Source organism: Nothoprocta perdicaria, unplaced genomic scaffold (genome assembly GCF_003342845.1).
Source record: "Nothoprocta perdicaria isolate Ctin4 unplaced genomic scaffold, notPer1 scaffold_395, whole genome shotgun sequence".
NCBI lineage: Eukaryota > Metazoa > Chordata > Aves > Tinamiformes > Tinamidae > Nothoprocta > Nothoprocta perdicaria.
Window position 1 is genome coordinate 93,381 of NW_020455638.1, and position 5,495 is coordinate 98,875.

The 5,495-nt window shown below is 39.9% G+C and overlaps 1 long non-coding RNA gene across 1 annotated transcript; it reads left to right on the forward strand.

The window, feature by feature from the left end:
* The first annotated feature begins 1,628 nt into the window (after window positions 1-1,628).
* On the forward strand, window positions 1,629-4,853 carry LOC112952202. The gene is made up of 3 exons (XR_003250346.1): window positions 1,629-1,733; window positions 2,468-2,531; window positions 4,566-4,853. It is a non-coding gene; the product is annotated as an uncharacterized LOC112952202 (long non-coding RNA).
* The last annotated feature ends 642 nt before the right edge of the window (window positions 4,854-5,495 follow it).

Here is a 5,495-nt window from a genome sequence, read left to right on the forward strand (position 1 = left end):
AAAAAAAAAAAAAAAAAAAAAAAAAAAAAGATGTGCCATTTGGGTGGTATTTTCCACACACGTGTTGCACTCAGAACAAACTTCAGAGATTGTTATGTTAGGTATCCTGAAACTGGTTCAGTAATCCTGGAACTGGTGAACTGGTAATCCTGAAATGCTGAATTTGGCTAAGCAGAGCTTCTTGCTCTCTTGCAGGGGAAAGCAAAGACAATGAGGGGGTTTTAACTCAGTTCAGCCTCATTAATTTAAGGTATGTGGGAACTATTTGTGAACATTCTTGCAACACTGCAGTGTCCCATCATCCTGTCACTCCTCAGCCTCTCATAGCTGCTGGTTGAATCTCCAAGCATTCCTGTTGCATGAGGAAAGGGATGCAGCCTTCCTACATCTCCAACCCTGTTTTCCAGCCTCTTCAGAGCTCTCTGGTACAGAGCTGGGATGCAATGAAGGCTAGTGGGACCTCCCATGTAGCAGGTGCCTCCTCGTTTCCAGGAGCACCAGCCCCTTGCTGCCTCCTCCTGGGCATGGAACAGGAGAGTGAGGGAGTAGAGGTGCATGACTTTGCTCCTTTCCCAGGTGAAATGTACCAACTAGGCTCACATCTAGTTAGCTCTTGAGTAATCCGGGGACTAGGCCAGGTGGCTATTGGATTTTTGCATTCTTGGACTGTCCAGGCCTTGCTTGGGCCTTGCTGACACTGCAAGCCTTGCTGACACCTCCTCACATTCTCCCCACACGTGGTGTTGCTGTTCAGCTCTAACGGAGGAATCCCAAAACTGTTGGGAGAAAGGCACGTGTTACGTGGGATGAGAGGACTTTTATTTGTTTTGACTTTAGCACACTCCCTCAAGTTTGTTACTACAAGGGAAAAATAGAATGTGTGGGCAATAATTATCTTTCCCCCTTGGCTGTCCCTTACTTGTGGAGATGTAATGGGTTTTGCATCAATAGGTACTGCCTGAGAACTTATATGATTGATATTATTCAAGGCAAAACAAAAACCAGAGGCCTGGAACTTTTAGATTAGCAAACGTTTAAGGCTCTTATTAAAAGAAATGAGCTCAGAGTTGTTTCTTAAACTAAGACTGTGCCAGTTGTTTAATGCACAATAACTTTTCTGATAAATACTTATTATTTCGTTACTGTATAGAGACTACTAGAAAGGTTATGGAGAGATGATAATCTATACAGGCAAACTCAAGGTCCATTTTAAGGCTCAAAAATAAAACTGATGTATACAGAATGCATATGTATTTATATCTACTTCTATATAGGGGGCTGCTACTACTTTTCACATTTTTTGTTATCTGGGATTTCTAACACTGAAGCTTTTCGATAGAGGGATTTTCTGACCATGAAGATTCAGAGCTGTCCTTTATGGGACACATTTTCAGGGAGGATTAAGCTGCACTGGACTGTTGCACCTTGGCCACCTGCATGCCCAAGTGCTACCTGCACATGTGCAAGATTTCTTCTGGCTTATCTTTGGTGCATGTAATCACAGCATCCAATGCACACCTGCTGATTGGCAAGAGTTGCTCAGCTTTTGGGAGGAAATGCTCAAATACAGGTAATAGCTGCTCAGGAAGCCTCCTTTGCCTCACAGATGTGACCTTGGCATGATTTCCCAGCACTAGTTTTCAGAAGAGGAGAAAAGAACATTTATCTTTCTCTTGTTGGAAGGAGAGAATATCCGATTTGGGTAAAAGTATCTGGAAACCTTATCAGTCAAAGTGAGTTTTCCATCTGAGAGAAATCTAAGCTTTTATGAAGTTCTTTACAGTTCTTAAACTATTATGGCACATATTTATATACTGCCCTGAATTCTGGCTGGTGTGAGTGTAGTGTTAAACAGAACAGTCTCATTTTGTTCTTGGCCTGACTAAAGACAGATCATCTTGGAAATTCAGTTTGACAGCCAGTTGTTTCAGTTGTGCTATGTACATGACAAAAGTTTGGGCAATTTGGACAGGTCTTCATTTGATCTATGGAGGCCTTTCTCTAGTTACCAGACCTTACATGATGCATGATGCGACAGCTTTGTTTTGGATGCGAATAACAACTGCAAACAGTTTTTTCTAAAACTGTTCTGAATTGTTATGTGGTATTTGTATGTAAAGGAAAAAAAAATACAAATTAGAAAAAGATGCACACATGTAAGCAATTAAAGCTCTATTCACATAGGCTGGAGAAGACATCCAAAAGATGAAAATTTCTGGTTAAATGTTGACATCATTTTTCTATTTATCAATCAACTTCTATAAGTTTGAAAGAGTTTTCAGCTCAGCCTATTGTTTCCAAGATTACTATTGATGCAGTAATTTATAAATAAGCTTTAAAAGGCTATTCTGTTCTGCAATATATTAAATGATTATAAAATGGGACAGGAAAAGTAGGGTCATAGAGTAATAAATATTCCAGTTTCATATACTAATTATTTTTTCAATATATGTCTGTTTTTCTATAGTTTATGTGTCAGAAAAATATTTCTACTGGATTCTTATGTATTGGACAAGACGAGAAAGATCTGAGTAAGTTCTAAGAAACCTACTGGTTAAAATATACTTTTAGTTTTTGCTGCTGTTCAGAGGGATTCCATTCATGTAGAACAGAAACATTTCATTATTTGGAAGAAATTACAGTTGTCTTCAGATGAAAAAAGAAGTATTTTTTTCTCACTTTAGTTTTGGAATTTCAGCTTTACTGCTGCAGAAGAAAAGATGTCTGTATGAGAAGTGCTCTGATAGATTCTGATCATTTGTAGCTATGATTTTATGTGATCCTTCCTTCATAGAACCATAGAATCATTATGGTTGGAAAAGACCTTCAAGATCATTGAGTTCAACTGTAAATCCATCATCACCCTGCCTGCTAAACCATGGTCCCTAACTGCCTCATCTACACATTTCTTGAACACTGACAGAAAAGGTGACTCCACCACTTCCCAGGCAGCCTGTTCCAATGTTTGACCAATCTCTTCATGTAGAAATTCTTCCTCATGTCTCACCCGAGGTCCAACTTGAGGCCATTTCCTCTTGTTCTATCTGTAGTTGTTTCGGAGAAGAGATCAAACCCCCACCCCCCACCTCACTAAAACCTCCTTTCAGGTCAGTGTAGACAGCAATAAAGACTCCCCTGAGCCTCCTCCAGGCTAAATAACCTCTCTCAGCTGCTCCTCATAAAGTCTGTGCTTCAGCCCCTTCACCAGCTTCACTGCCCTTTTTGGACACGCTCTAGTGCCTCCATACTACAGTATTCAAGGTGCAGCCTCACCAGCATCAAGTACAGGGGGATGATGACTTCCTTAATCTGTCCACTTGAGTGCAAGATTGGTCAGGTTAGTTCTTCTGATGTGGTTCTGGCAGCACTGCTTATTTTCTATTAATGAGCTGATTTACTTCTTTGTCTGGCCTATTAGTTGTTTATTTATCTATTTTACAGGCACATGCCTGCTATATGCATCAGCATGGATAGGATTATATCCTAAATAACAGCTTTATTTGGCAGGCAGCAGCATATGGAGAGCTTTTAGATGAAGAACTAGCATATTTTGGTATACTGGTGATCAAATTGTATAAAAAACTTTCACTTACAGCACAGAGTATGAGAGGATTTTTATGTCTATGTAAAACTATGAGTTATAAACACTTAGCTGGCTATGAAGATACTACCAGGAGATTTTGAAATCCTACCAAGTTCCTGACTGTAGGATCTGCTAGTGAAGAGACAAACAGCTTCTAGAGAAGCAGCAGAAACTCCTGCCATAGAGAAGAACCAAAATCCCTGTGTGCGGGAAGGGGGAAGGCCTGGCTGCACTTCTGTGGGCAAGCATTTGCATGGCATCCTACCATAACTTCCTTGTCTCTGCCTGCTTCTCCACACTGCTGGATCCCCAGTGCTGAGCTGCAGCGGAGCTAAAAGGATAACACATGCTTGTTTGGTCAGTCCTGCCTCTGGTTTCTTCTTCTAGGGCTGCTTCTGTAATTTCCCATGCTCCATGGGCTCAACACCTTTGCTTTTGGGTTAATGGTATGCTTATTCACCATTAGAGAAAGGCTTCGGTGTTCATTTGGTTTTATTAAAACCCTCTGTAACATGAGTTAAATGAGTATCTGCAAGGGATTGTTAGAGGATTTGGCAAAATTTGAAAGCAAACTTTAAAAAAAGTCGAAGAAGCATATAACAGCAGAGATGCTGTCTTTTCAGTCATGCTTTTGAGTAACTGTTATATGTTATTGCATTTTGTGTATCACACTTTTTAGAATGCACATTTTTAGAAATCCAACAAGCACATGGGTGAAGTGTCTTCCTCTGACTATATATTCATAAACATGTGTCTCTTTAGCATTTCTAGACCAGCCATCTTTCCCTTTGTAAGAGCAATTACAGATTTAGATACCATTTTATGGTTACAATATTCAGTTTGCCTGATACTGAATGCAAGTGAATTTCAGGCTGCTGTCTTTTTCATCTGAGCAGTTGATTAAATTAGCTGTAATGCTTTTGAAATATTGGCTGCTTTAATGCTTCTGTGGGTTCTAGATAAAATTACTGTTTTTCTACAGGCATTGGATTCTCCATCCTTGGCGAGGGGACTCAATTAGCTTTGTAAAGTGCTTCGTGATCAAGAAGAGAAATAATACTTGTGTATGTTTCTATGCTGCCTACCATTCGGTGAAACTAAACACTGTAGTGCACACTGGTCTTTATATTCAGAGCAAGCTTCAAAGCTCTGTATTCTCAGCTACTCCTCTTTACACATCTGTTTATTTTCATGCTTTCCTTTTTATCGTTCATTGCTTGCCTGTGTCACAACTGCATTTGTATTTCATTATTATTATTTGTACATGAATTCATATATCAAAATAGTTTATATTTTACCGTTACATACAGTACAGGGGTGTGTGGGCAAACGGATTTTTAAAATTTTGTTTGAGATGTGTGGTTGCTTAATAAACTACCGTCTCACTAAATTGCCTGAGCACTTTCTAATGTTTTCCAATGTTTTCATTGTGCTGGGAGACTGTCTTTTGCTGCAGATACTGTAGGGGCTGTTCTGTTCATTGGTACACTCCAAATCTGTCTTTTCTGCGTTTCTTGGTTGTAGCCCAAACCCCATGCTTCTCATGAGAGTTCATAACACAGGGAATAACAATGTGCTCAGGAAAATGGCTGCAAGTTTCTTTTCTTTCTAACCTGGTTCCACTTGCTGTAAAATTATGCCTTATTTACTGGAGCCAGAGCTGAAGCTGCAATTCCCAGATAATACTGCAGCCACCAGGCTGAACAGTACTTTTCTCACTGCCTCACCCCATTGATATTCTTGAAAATTTAAGTACTAACAGATATTTTCTTTTAAGTAAGAGGGCAGAGAGAGAGTTCCAGCTGGCCTGTTGAAAGGCATCTCTTTCCCAAACTGTCTTTAGCTGAGACTTCAGTCCAGTGGAAAGCTGCTACAGTCCAAAATACTTATCTCCTGTGAAGTGGGCTGATAA